The sequence below is a fragment of the Osmia lignaria genome, chromosome 8, assembly GCF_051020975.1.
Source record: "Osmia lignaria lignaria isolate PbOS001 chromosome 8, iyOsmLign1, whole genome shotgun sequence".
NCBI lineage: Eukaryota > Metazoa > Arthropoda > Insecta > Hymenoptera > Megachilidae > Osmia > Osmia lignaria.
The window spans coordinates 6,927,919-6,943,088 of NC_135039.1; the positions used below are offsets into that span (position 1 = coordinate 6,927,919).

At 39.3% G+C, this 15,170-nt stretch overlaps 1 protein-coding gene across 19 annotated transcripts in view; it reads right to left on the reverse strand.

Annotated features, from left to right (window-relative positions):
- Nucleotides 1–15,170, reverse strand: part of LOC117611102 (uncharacterized) — a 144,429-nt gene that overhangs the window by 127,498 nt on the left and 1,761 nt on the right. The window lies entirely within an intron of this gene.

Genomic DNA, 15,170 nt, shown 5'->3' on the forward strand with positions numbered 1-15,170 from the left:
TGGAAAGGTCAGGATCGGCACGATCCACTTCCGTCGAAGCAGGTTCTTTCGTGGATGAATGGGTAAGTCTACTTACCTGTTTCTAACATTAGTTAGAAAAATATATTTTTTTAAACAATTGATCCACCTGGAAACGTGCTGTTAAAAAAAAACCATTTTTTTCATAAATGATAAAACACTTTACTTCTAAACGAATTATTAGTTTCTTTGTTATTAATGAATAACTAATGATTTCACATTGTTGTTCAGTTAAGATGATACAACATTTATTGCACTCTTCCCTTGATACCTACGCTGTGCCAATGCAGTTGTTCACGCCCACGACCAAGCGCCGTTGAAAGTCAACGCTCCTGTGGCTCAGCACGCACCCGGCGCGCGCTCTGATTGGCCAGTGTGTTTCTTTAATAACTCAAAAACGAAGCTTCAAACGACATTTTGGTAAAGGAAAATGTTGTTCAGAATCACCCCAGCAACCCCCGTTTCCGGGAGTTACACAAGTTACGGGACACCCTGTATACTACAATTATTTGGAATAGTTCCCAATAGCACCATGGTGCTCTGTGTGCTGGAAAAGTCCCTTCCCAGCGACATCCGGCAGAAATGGGAAGAGTCGCTGGACGAAGACATTTTGCCCAGCCTAGAGCAGTTTTATAAATTCGTAAGCGCAGCCACGCACCGACTGCATACTCTCGAAGAAACCGGCGGTCCTGAAAAAATTGAGACGCAGCACGGGAACAAACGTCGATCTGATCGGGAATCACGCGCAGCGAAAACTCGCAAGAACGTGTCGAGTGCGCGCAGATTCGTCACCGCGACTTCAAATTCGTGCCCGTGTTGCAAACAAAATCATATCATTTACAATTGCCCAACGTTCCAAAAATTAACTACGTCCCAGCGGTGGGATACCGTGAAACGAAAACAATTATGTCGGAACTGCCTTCGTCCGCACGCCGGAGAGTGCAAAGGGTCACGTTGTAGGCATTGCGGGCGTTTTCACAATTCATTATCACATAATTTCGCGAATCAGCAATCATCCGCCGTACCGTCTACTTCTCAAGCGAAACCGGAGAACGAGACGACCGATCCGAAAAAGTCTTTATGACTAGCTGGCTCTGTATTAACTCTCATTGGTCGCGTTCCCCGTTCGCAATTAATGATGAACACGGTAACCCGCGTTCGAAGCACCGAGGGAATATTTATATGGGCTTGTGCGTTGCTAGACGCTTGTGCACCGGCATATTTTATTACGAACAAACTCGCACGACAATTAGGGCTCCCGATGCAATCATGCTCCATTCCGATCGGCGCGATTAACGGAATGAACACGATAGCGAGCAGTTTTATCAATATAACTTTTCATTCAATACATAGTGACTTTCAAAAAAACGTGATCCGTTTAGCTGTGCCACAAATTGCAGATTCCGTGCCGGAGGAAGTGTTCCCGCGTGAACTAATTACAATTCCCGCGAATTTACGTCCTGTTGATATTTTGATTGGCTCCGGTGCCACTTTGTTGATAGTTTCAATAGGGCAAATTAAATTATCTCGCGACGAAAGCGATTTGTTTTTACAAAAAACAAATTTAAATTAACTAAGACGCTTGGTTAATTGCTTGTGGATGCTTGGTTGACTTGTATCTGTTCTGTTATTATTATTGCTCTGTGCGAGTGTGCTAGTCCAGGCCTGCCTTGGATTATTTGTCTGACTAATTAACTTTGTTTGAGGACGTTAGCAGCATTGTGTCATGGCGGCGCGGTGGTTGCTTTGTATTGAACAACAGTCGTTTATTCGGTGTGGCGGATTTAAAGAGTGAAAGAGTGAACTTGTTGGTGGAGGGACTCAAGGAGATTATTGATATCGAGTGGTCGGATTCTGGCAATGGTAGCGATCCGGGAAGTGCTCTCCTTCGCCTGGCGGCATAGATAAAGGTAAAAAGAGAAAAGAAAAGGAAAAAACAACGCTTTCACGGGATACTCCGCTCACTGACGATGCTCATAAGGCTAAGACTGGGAATACCGGTCATGAAACCTTGGCAAAGGCGGGACATTCTCGTACCGCCCTGGTACTGCTCTTCCCAGGAAGAAGGTCCTTGGACCTGTCTTGCGGAGATGTGTAAATCTGCGCCCGAAGGGAGTTGCTGGTGCCGGTGCTAAAGGCGTGAGCAGTCGGGTTGATTCGTGTGGGCGGTCGAAACCGAAGCTGTCGCGATCTATTTTGAAGAAGTTGAGCACTTTGTCGGAATGCTCGGTGCTCGGGGCTGCACCGGCGGCTTCTGTTAGTCGCGCGGATGACAAGGTTAAAGGAACCGGGCCACTTTTGGCTAAAGGAATCGATGTCGGTCCTGGTGGGGGTGGTTTGGTCGATCTGCGTGAGGACATCTGCTGTGTGGAAATTTTGGAGGACGAGGATGACTTTCCGCTAGGTCAAAGGGTTGTGTCTCCAAACTCTGGTAACGACGCAGCAGCCCTTGATAGTGTAGTAGCAGCTGTTGATGCCAAGGTAGTCGGTAGTGATGGGGTCAAGATAAAAGAACCTGTAGAGGGTAAGGGTAAAAGTTCGGTGGTTTACGTCTTGTGTAATAAGGGGTATGATTATGTGGTAGCTGTCCGGAGAATCAAGAGATATGCTGGAGATTGTGTGGGCGAGGATAGCGTTGAAGAGATTCGCCGGGCTAGGGACGGGGCGATTCTCTTTACATTTGTAGCGGGAAAAGAAGATCTTGCGGAAGAGTTTATCCGGAGAATCGAGATGAGATTCGGGCATGGATGGATGGCTTATATCAAGCGCAAGTGCGTAATGCTGGAAATCCTGGAGGTGGACTCCACCGTGGAGGCAGAAGAAGCGCTCCGAATTGTCAGGCGTGCGGTGCGAGCCAGGGACGATGACATCCGGTTGATTTGTTCCAGCATGGACCGAGCCGTAAGGTTGCGCATCAAGCTGGAGTGTCCTGAGGAGATTGCGCAGCATATCATCGGCCTTCAGAATTTACGGATTAGTTGGAGCATTGCCCATCCATCCACGAATTTGCGGTGAACGCAGGAAAGAAGAAGAAGCTGGCTTCTTGGCTGACAACGAGAACGCGGATATGCGACGTGGTCTTGGAAGGAATTCCCGTCGGCGCCGTGAGAGGTCGGCTCACGGCAGCAAGTAGCGGGAAGCGAATTTACGGTGGAGTGACGACATCAGGGACAAAGCACATCTTCAACAACCAACCAGGTGGAAGAAGACACGGCACGGTCACCGTGGAAACGAGATGTCCCGGTCCTGACCGTGGTCGAAGGAAAAGTCCTGCGTGCATTCTGTGCAAGTTAGGAATGTCCTAACCGCTCGATCGGAGGTCTAATGACGTAGATGCGTAATCCCTTGCGCTTGCATAACGGATTGCGGCTAAAAGGAAGCGTTACTGCGGCTATCGTAGGTATTCCTGGGATATCTCCAAAGGATGGAAGGGCACTGACGGCCCACGTCAGGGGAGAAGTTTTAGTGGGTAGTATATCACCCCTTTTGGGTGGTATAAGTCCCACACTGTCCAGGCCCCCCTTAGCCGAGTAGTGCAACAGATGGGATCACCTGCGTGTACATAAAGGTATTTCCTCTTCCAAAAAAACCACCACCACCACCACCACCAGCCCTTCCACGAACAACCACCGCCCGATGATCGGATTCCAATATCCTCGCTCAACCTGCAGGACCCCCCTCTTAACTAAGATCACCTTATTTAAATAATAAATGCTTAAGTCGCTAAGTATTCACAGTCAGCGAATAAGGTCGACTTCGCAAAAGAAGCAATGCTTAAGCTTTGCTTAGTTAAGTCAATACTTAAGCAATGCTTGTTTGACTTTCGGCTACTTCCGTTGATTTTCTACTTCATAAAATAATTTTTAACAAAAAACAAATCCGACTTCGAAATGCACTAAAAAGTGTCAAATAATTTCTATTTCATTTATACCAATATTCCATAGCTACTAATAATATCTACTTAATCGTTAAATAGGATACCAAATACATTTCAAAGTTTTCGGAGGCGGCGCAAAATTAAAAACTTTTTCTCTACTAAGAAGATCCTAACTCGGGCGTCGGCAACCTATGATAAATCACCCATTTGATAATTGCAAGTAAATAATATTCAACGGGAATCAACAAACCCATTGCGAATTAACTATACTGCAATTCACAAGTGACCGCACTTAACTCGCGCAGCTAGTGACCTACTGAGGTCTAGGGAGATTTTTAATAGTGCGTGTGATTCCCCTTTACAGCTTGCTTCTTACTTTGCGTTCACATCATTTTTTTTTTTGCGACAAATAATAGGAATTACATTGTATCGTGAAACTTTACAATATCATCACCGGTTATCAATTATCGTACGTCATATATTTCTGCCCGCCATTTATATGATCGCAAAGTATAATAAGAATCAAGCTGTAGAGGGGAATAACACACGTTATTAAAAATCTCTCTAGACCTAGTGAGCGGCGCGAGTTAAGGGGGTAGACACGGGTAATGCAGCGAGGTGACATTACCGGCAAAAATGGGCCTATTAATGGGTTTACGGGAATCGGTTATTTGTCCTTATATGAGAACACTTGGGGCTGGGTGAGGGCTCATTCGAAAGAGGAAGGTCCAATGCAGGGGGCTCAACCGATGGTTTAACGAGATTGTGTTAATATCTAATAATATGAGTGTCCAAAGTAGAGGAAAAATCGAGAAAATACGCCCGTTGAATCCAAGTACATTTTAGGTAACTATAGGAGTTTTGTGACTAAAACGATTTGTTGAGCCCCCCTCATTGAACCTTCCTCTTTCGAATGAGCCCTTATTCAGCTCAAGATCTTCTCATATAAGGACGAATAACCGATTCCCGTAAAAGCGTTCCCAAAGACGAGTTCCGCCATTATCTGGATACTACAGAGCAAGTTACGTGACAAATTTAGTTCAGCTAATAGTTATAAGGTGGCGTCTAAGTAGAAAGGCTGCCGATTTGGAATCGTAGTCAGAATCAAGCGTTAGCTTGATTACGTCACTCGAACTGTGCTACGAAGGCAAGCGAAAAAGGCAACATCGCCCGAACGCTGAGTGAGACGCACTACAGTCATGCTGTCCTTCTCTCATTCTGAATGTTGAGATTGTCCCTTTTCGCTAAGTTTTGACTGCGACCCGCCTGGATTTTACACAGCGCCCCCTAACCTCGCCCCATTCAAACTATATCGTGTTTGGTATCATTTTAATCAGAAAAATTTCACCAATGCGCTAGTAAAAGTTTCAATAAAAAAAAGTCAAAAATAAAAAAGTTTTATAATTGAATTAGTATTAGTCACACCGATACATTTCGGCTCTTTGCTTTGATCATTAGACTTCTCTCTCTCTCTCCTCCACTATCTGTCCCTTTCTACGTTCACGCTTGGCTGGTCGTTCCACCTAATTCGAGATTTGACATTTCGGCTGGATATGTCAATGCAACGTCTAGTTTCCAATCTCTGTTGCATATATTCAGCTTTTACTGTGTATGTAGACGCGAGGTCCCTCCATTTATTAGTTCTAATAGTATCTTAGTACTTTTTTATGCAGAATGTTTCAAGGAGTTGAATGTTTCAAGTAAAAAAAAAATGCAATTCCATTTAAATAAAAAGTGGATTTGCATTTTTTGAGTGCATTGTTACGTGCGGAGCAGGCGTAGTGGTAGGTGACTAGTCTGCGGATTGATATGAGCCGACGCAACGCTTAAACACCTTTTTTGTGAAGGTAAGGTATTACAGGATTCGGATTCGGTCTAGACTTATACAAGCCTCTCGCTCGTTGGACACAAGGTTTGGGAAATACGCACTAAATAATTATCGAGATTGAATAAATAACTATTATATATTTTGCCAAAAGAAACGAAGTATGAAAATATAATGGGCATTCAAAAGATATTACAATTTTCCTTAATTACTGAGGACAGAGTATCCAGTTTTTTAATCGCACTCACCGGATATTTAGATGAACAGAAACGGTTAACGAGTTCGATCCTTCGCTCCTTTCTCTCTCTCTTCTCTCGACGCACGGATGATGATACAATGTTCTTGACAAGATGAAACTATCACTCTACACTAACAATAAATCTAAATATTTTTACACTAACAATTTTAATTACAAATGGTTTGAAAATTTGAGTCTTTTTATTGTGCTATGCCAACGGGGTGCCGAGCCGTTCGTTCGCGACCTACGTCAGGCCCGGTTTTCGTACCCGACACTGCAGTCCCTTGGACTGCGGGCTATCCGCGCTCGGATTGGTCGGTGTTTTTTGTTATTAGCTCGCAAACCAAACCTTAACCAACAATTTGGCAAAGGAAAAAGTTGTTTAGAATCCCCTTAGCAATCATCCCTCTACGGCTGTCGATGTAGTCGCCTGACACCCTGTAATTCCTACCAAATATGGAAGGTTTCATCGCAAACGATACATTCCTTGCAGCGTAACACCAAGGGGTTTTTTTGCTATAACAGTAGTTATTAACAAATTCAATAAATTTTTGCAAGTGATATCATCGCGGATATACCTCCTACTAAATGTGAAAGGTTTCATCGCAATCGGTACATTCCCTGCAGCATAAACGCCAGAAGACATAACTGAAGTATTACGTTTTTTGCGATATAAGTCGTTAGGAATGAAAAAATACAAACATTTTTTTGCGAGACCAGTCGGGAAATATACTCTACAAGATGCAAAATTTTTTATCCGACTGGTCAAGCATTACGTTTTTTGCAAAAAAATCGTTGACAATGAAAAAATGCAAAATGTTTTTTTAACGGGACCAATCGGGAGACATACTCTACAAGATGCAAAATGTTTCGTTCCGATTGATTCATCCATCTTGGAGTAATCGGCGAACATACATTTATTAGAAATAGTCGTTAGGAATGAAAATATGCAAAATATTTTTTTTACTGGACCAATTGGAAGTTACACTCTACAGGACGCAAAGAGTTTCGTTCCGATTGGTCCATCCGTCTCTGAGTAATCGGCGAACGTACGTCGCACGTACATGACATAGTACGTTTTTTTGCAATAAAAAGCGTTCGGAACAAAAAAATGCAAAATGTTTTTTTAACGGGACCAATCGGGAGACATACTCTACAAGATGCAAAAAGTTTCGTTCCGATTGGTCCATCCGTCTCGGCGTAATCGGTGAATATACATTTAAATAAAAAAAAATTTAAAAAATAAAAAAAAACATACACATCGAATTGAGTATCCCCTTCCTTTTCGAAGTCGGATAAAAATCTATGGAAAACACAAATTTAAGCGATGCATTTTTATTTTTAATAGTCTTTGTTCCACTAAAATTAATAAATATCCAAAACGGCAAAGAATTGTGGGTCAACTCTCGGTCATCTTCTACATTTTTTTGTAGGCCGGTAAAATTTATGTTTATCAAAGAGAATGCCCAATTGGTTAAGAAACAAGAAGCCATAATGCAAACCATAATTGAACAACTCTCTACGTACAACAAATGCGATTTTAACGATGATTTTAATTTGACTATTTCATATGAATTGCATTTCACTATGATAGACGGAAGTATCAGTAACATTTTATCCAACACTAATTCAGCTTCAAAATGTTATATTCGTGGAGCAGCTCCAAAGGAGATGAACTCTAGGGAAATTACCGAAAAACCTTCAAACACCGATCAGTATCGTTTTGGTTGATCTACATTACATGCCTGAATCCGATTTTTTGAGTGCCTGCTTCATATATCATATCGACTTCCGTTTAAATGTTGGCAAGTAAGAAGTGCAGAGAATAAAATAATATTTCAAGAGACTAAAAAGAGGATCCAAGAAGAATTTAAATCAAATTTAGAGCTTCTAGTAGATAAACCAAAACCCGGTTTCGGTTCTATAAACGACGGGAATACGGCAAGAAGGTTTTTCAGTAATTCTCAAATAAGTTCTGAAATAACAAAAATTGACAAAAATTTAATAGATAACTTTTATTTAATTTTACGCATTTTATCTTGTGGTAAAAATATTCATATTCACCGATTTAAGATCCTCTTAAATAACACATTTGAATTGTACATGAAATTGTATGATTGGTACTACATGCCCAGTAGCGTCCATAAAATTTTAATTCATGGGTGTGAGGTAATTAATTACTTTAATTTACCTATAGGCCTTCTCTCAGAAGAGGCATTAGAAGCAACGCATAAAGTGATCAGAAAAGACCGATCAAGTTACACGCGTAAAATAAGTAGGAAGGCTACTAATGAAGATCTAATGAAAAAGCTTTTACTCTCGTCGGATCCCCTGATATCAAGTTTAAGAAAAACTACTACAAAAAAACAAATTAGAGATCTTGAGGACATTAAGGAATATATTAATTTTGAACACGAAGCAAACACTACTCCAAGGCAACTTGATTTTCTTGATCTAGAATTAGAGGCAATCGATAGCTCTGACGAAAGCTCTAATTAATTTTATTTTATTAATATCTATATAATTATATATTAAATCATTTATTGTATATAGTTTTTTATTGTTTAATATTATTTCTTACTGTTCTGTTAGCATTAATATTGCCTTGTGTTATTTTATTATAAAATGTAATATGTTTTTTGTTATAATTATTATATTTATGTAATAATACTCAAATAATTTTATTTAACTTACTTCAAACAATTTGCGAGATAAAAATATGAATTATTAGTACATGCTATACATTCTTTTATTTTTGTCCCAAAATCCTTATTCAAGTGCCGCACTGTGCGTCGCCACGATCACATGAAGTCCGTTGGAAGGACATCAAAGACTTGGTTGCCAATTTTGATGGTAGCGTTTCCGACGCGGAAATCTAGGTGCAACAAATGAGAAGACTAATCGTGACGCACGGACTGGAAGAGTATGCGGCAAAGGCGATAATTTGCAGTAAATTAAAGGGCAAAGCTCTTAAATGGAATCAGTCTAAACCGAAAGCCAAAAAAAATTAATCAGCTCAAATTAGCAACGCAGAAATTAGCGAGCAAAAATAAACAAATATTAGTATTAAAACGTAAAATAGAGTCGTACAAAATGACGCAGTCAGTTTTCGATCGAAACATAAAGGACAAAGTTTCGAACAAAGTAAAGATGTTTATGTTAATGCAATTGTATTCGCATCCTGTATTTTCTGCGGACGAGCAACAGATTTGTTTATCGATACATGTTACTATTCGACAAAATGACGATAAAGAAGTCCTTTGATTATGAAGGCTTCCAAGATTATTGTGTCTTTGGATCAGAGATGAAACCAGGCACGCAAGCCTTTCGGCGGAGTTCCTCAGTGGTCGGTGATCGGCCCGTTGCTATGGAACATCGTGTACGACGACCTCCTGAGGACCCAAATGGATATAGATGTGTACTTGGTAGGCTACGCAGATGATATTGGAATAATAATTATAGACGAAAATCTGAACAGAATGATAAAGAAGGCCAAGGAAGCGATCCTTAATATGTGAATCTGGTACGAGATGGAGGGACTTAGCCTCGCCCACCACAAAACTGAAGCTATCCTGCTCACTGGCAGGAAGGTGACTGGCGACCTGAAGATTAACTGCGGGGAATCGACGATTACAACGCTGAAGGTAGCAGGATATGTACCTCGGTGTAATCATGGAAGAGAAGAGGATGTATAAGAAACACATTACTACGGTGTGTAACAGGGTGTTAAGTTATGCAAATAGGCTGGCCCTGCTTACGCCCAATTTATACGAGGCGGGAAATTGAGCCAGAAAGCTCTAGTATAAGGTAGTAGAGTCGGTGATTTTATATGCGGCTCCTATATGGGCTACGGGTCTTGAAAACAAGGGAAATGTAGGGACCCTAGGAAGTACCCAGCGCACTGCGTTGATTAGAGTAGCCCGGGCATATAGAACGGTCTCGGACGACGCCATTCGTGTCCTTTCGGGCCAAGCGCCGATTGATGTAGACCGTGAAGGTGGAATTGACGCAGCAGGCGGGCTGAAGGTGAGAGAGAGGGAAGCGACAATGGCAGAAGAGATGGGAGCAATCCATTAAGGGTAGATGGACCCACTGCCTAATCCCTAAAGTGAAAGAATGGATTACTTGGGGACCGGAAAATTCTCAACTTCCACTTAACACAAGTCCTATCAGGACACGGGTGTTTTGGTAGCTTCCTCAGGAAAATTAGAAAACAAGATGACGCCATGTGCTGGTTCTGAGAAGGACGATAACCCAGAACATTTTCTTTTTGAATGCAGCAAATGTAGTATCGACAGGGCGGAGCTTTGCTCCATTCTCCGCACGAGGTTCAACAAAGGAAATTTTATTAACCTGCTAAGGGAAGAAAAAACGGGGTCCACGGTAATAGACTATATATAAGTAAGACGCTGAAAGAAAAAGAAGATTGCGAGAGAGATAAGGAAAAGACGGGGACAACAACAAGAAGAGGAAGAGGAAGAAAAAGAAGGAGAAGGGAATGATAAAGACATGACTAGGTGGACACTATACACATATTTATTTACATGTATTTATTTATTTATTTATTTATTTGTTAACTATCTATTTATTTATTTGTCTTAGTTTATCTTAATCTCACTCGTGTCTATGTACATACATATGTTTTCGTCTATTTATTCACCTGAATTACCGGTATTTCGTACTATATTGATTCTGTCCTATGTCCACTGTGCCACGGACATAGTGTAAAGATTTGAGACGCCCCGTGGATGCTGTAGATGGAAGGACCACAACAAGGGAACGAGACAACTGGGTTAGCGATAGTTAAGTTTGAACACTTGAATCACTGACGTTTTATATAAATATATTTTATATTTTACCATTATGACGATTTTACTGTTTTGACTATTATTTTTATTATGGTATGACGTCTTTACCATCGCTGACAAAAGTTATGTTAGACCAGGGCGGAGACTTAATTTCGTGAGTTCACACTCCTTCGAGAGGCCGGTTTTCATAGTTGCCAGTATAAGTCGCCCCGCCCCCGAAGTAATGCTCACCAGCGGTTCCGGGAGCGTGGTTTCTTCGCGACGCGACGTGGCGCCCAGATTGGCGAAATCGAGGTGGGTATTTTAGTAGGTAAACTACATGGTAGGAGCCCCACAGTACCGGGCACATTCCAACTTGCCTGGTCTGCGTAAGGCATTTTTCCCACCCCGTAAAAAAAAAAGGCACGCAAGCCTTAGTTTTCATGGTTCGCGGGTTATTTTATAATTGGAAGCAACCCGTTTCTTATTTCATAAGTAACTGCAACATGTCAACTGTAAACTTGTTGAATGTGCTTGAGGCGGTAATTGCTGCTGTCTGTAGCACTGGTTTACGTATACGTGCAATTGTTTGCGATCAAGGCTCTGGTAACAAATCGGTAGTAGATCGAAAAGTATCTCTTGATAAACCATACCTATATAATACATGAAGGAAATAAAATTTATTTTCTTCATGATTATTTGCATATATTTAAAAACACTCGCAACAATTTATTGCAATATAATCTTAAGATCAACGATTCTGTAGTTTCATGGTCAGACATATAATCTCTATGGGACCTTGAACGAAACAAAGGCACTAGGGCAGTCGTAAAATTGTTAGAGAAGCATATTCGAGCGAATGAATTGTAGGCTCGCTTTACAAGTATTTAGTCGAACAGTTTCAGCAGCTTTGTTAACGGCCAGCACACAAGAGCAAATCCAATCCATCGCAATCTGCAAATTGTTTAGATGACGAAGATTTTAATCTTTTCACTTTGCCACAATCTTCGGAAAATGTTGCGTCAACTAGTACCGAAAATTCGTCAATTTCTGTTAATTGTGACAGCAGTGACTCCAGATTCATCAGAGATTCTGGAGTCGCCCGTCAAAGCCTAGAAGTAGAGGATCCAAGTGATACTATCATCGCTGATATCTTGCAAGAAGTATCTGAAACTGCCCACACATTAGAATCATGTGCCACTGAATATTTTGCAGGATATGTCGCTATGAAAAATATTAGAAAAACCAACTGCGACATATGCAAGGCAGAATTGTTAGATAGTACAACAGTTCTTTCACGAAATGAACAGATTTTAATATTTCTTCGTGTCTATAAGACAAATAATGATTCAGATTTTTGGGAGTCTTATAGCCCCTAGTAAGAAATTTTCTTTTGCATTTCGTATATTTAATACTATTTTTGATAAAATGTATCCTACCGTACGGGCTGAAGAGGGCATTCTTGATAAAATATTTCCTTATTTTGTACAAGGTGTTAACAATTCACCTCAGCTTTGTGGTTAGTTTGACACTAGTACGTGCAACGAACGTCGAAAAAAAATAGCATATTTTATGATGAAAGTAAAAATTCATAAGGATACGATATGTCTCGGTCAAGAATTACGACGTCCTAAAAGTTCTTTTTACAAGCCAACTGCAAAGGTACGAAAATTGCAAAATATGTGAAACACTGTTTTCATTTTCACTATGTCAGTCAGAGGCGATCTAATGTGGGCTGACAGTTTATAACTATTCGTAGAATATGATTTTGTATTTAGTTTTAGTATAGTTGGTAGTTTGGATAAGCTTGTGACAAACTAGTATAGAGTAGTTTAGTTTTTATACAATAAATAAGTATATATATCAAGTTAATGTAGTTGTAATTCACTTAATTCTAACAATAACAAATACAGTCAGAGGCGATCTAACGTGTGCTGATAATTTATAAAGTGGTACAATAGGGCTCCAGGCAAAGATCCACTATAAAAAAATCTAACGCGCCATTAGTGGAACCTCAAAGGTGGTGTGGAAGTCCACTATTAATTATTATTAATTGTAAACCCATTGGAAACCTCTCGGAAGAGGCAGCCGAGGTAAGAAACAAACACTTTCGCCGTTACAGAGAAAATAATACACGAAAATGTACTAGAAAAGCATGTAATACGGAGGTGCTCAATAGATTTTTAATTATTTCCGATCCTCTGATATCCAGTATGAGACAAATTAGAAAGAAAAAATCAAACCCCTTTTTAAGCGAGACATTGCAATTGATTCTACCTTCTGAAAATCCATCAACTAAAGAAGAACAAGCATCAGAAGAAGATGATGATGATGGTGATGATGATAATGAGGAAACAGAGGAAGAAGAGGAAGAAGAATGCGAAGAAGAAGAAGAAGAGGAGCAACATCAGATAAGGAGGACATATTACCAGGCGAGGAATTTAGTGACGCATGTTCCGATGAAAATTAATAGAAACACAGGATTTTCTATTAAAAGGTACATTCTCATATATCCATTTTTCATCACTGATATTTAATATCTTCATTAAGTGATATATAATACATACTAATGTAATTTTTTCGACTTTTCCATGTAAATTGACTGATTCAACTACATTAAAAAAATAGAGACAAAAATCTATCTACATACAGTATTCTAAAGTATACAATGAACGTTTATGAGTTAAACAGTTCCTTCCTATAGCGAATGCGAACATGCAGGATGTGAGAAATACTGCGTTTTTCGCGCGCGCGCGATGGCCATTTTTTCGTAGATCAACTATAAAACACGGAGTCGGACGTAGTCGGAACCAATTTTTCTTGCATCTTAATCAGAAAACTTTAAAGAACACAATGGCACAGAAATGAACACCGGGACTCACCCGAAAGTATAACAAAATCGTTACCAAAGTCTTAGAATCATAAAGAAAGTGACTGAATCGTTGGTTATCTTTAAATATTAATAATTACAAAAATGTATATAGTACAAAAGTGAAATTCTCTTAAAAGTATACCTTATACTTAGCTAAAAAAACTTCTATAAAACAAAAAACTGTTTAATGTATGTAAATAAGGTAACAATTACTAATAGATGAATTCGTTGAGAAATGAAAACGTGTTAACAGAATTTCAAACTTCCGACAAATTTTAGTGCTTTATGGATACATGAATGGGAAAACGAATGATGGGAGATTGTTCCTCAGATATTCAACTAACATAAGTCAAGCCACAAAAATTTTACAATCTATGTAAAATTTAAAAAATTGAATTTTGACCGCTGAAATCGGGCAAACAGCCCACTGTGGACTTTATAAATTCGAAGTAGAAGTTATTTTTTCATGCGAAACAATTGGTTTTTGATTTTTTTAACTACATTGCACCACAACCAAAAATCTGAAAAACTTCAATAGTTATACTAATATATTATTACCACAGTAATATAAAAGTAGTGTTCTTACATTTTCAATAACAAATCGCGTTTCTTCAGATTGTTTGTTCGGTTTTTCATTTTTTACAACTAGAAAAAATCTGAAAAAATTCCATAATATGCGCTTCCGTGTTTGTAGTGTATCAGAATTTTCGGATGTTATTAAATAGGAGAAATGGGGCATGATTTAGCGTTTCTTTTGCCCCCCCCCCCCCCCCCCCCCCCCCCCGATTAAGATAAAGGGTTGAAAATTAGTGTACACCATTTTCTTTTGATATGCTATCGAATGACGCATTCTGAATTTAATTTGGTTCAAGGGCCATTGTGCCTACCTTACCCAGCTATACCCTTTGTCAACAAAGAAAAAATATATGTTGGATCTTTATATGTATATTGAACATATTTTTAGACATACGTTTGGAAAATCTATTAATCTTGGGGATTATTAATGTTAAACTTCTTAAGTTGACTAAACTCACATTTGTTAATGAAATGAAAATTTCTTTCCCAAACTTTCCGTTACCACTTTCCACATCTTGTAGACAACTTATACGAAACAAAATATTTTAACTACTTCAGCTACAATTTTTTTTTAACTAAAATATAAACAGAATACATACAGTGCTTAATATTATGTTGTCAACAACCATAGTTAATACAATTGATTTTTAACCCTTACGTTAGTTGCTATTATTGAGACTTTAATGACCTGTAACTGCTTAATTTGCTAATTCTGTGGTTGCTGAAATTTCTATTTGTTACACATTATTGTATATAATTAAGAATATTAAAAACATTTCAGGTAACAATACTCATCAGTATACATACAAAACATGAATAAGGTTATGAATAATCTTACGATAATAATTACATAACTGAAACACCACCATACCAACTGAGAATTAAAATTATACCAGAGAGGAATTTTATATTAACTAGGGATTATTAACTAAGATTATACCAGAGGAATCTATAATTATACTGATCATGTAGCTAAA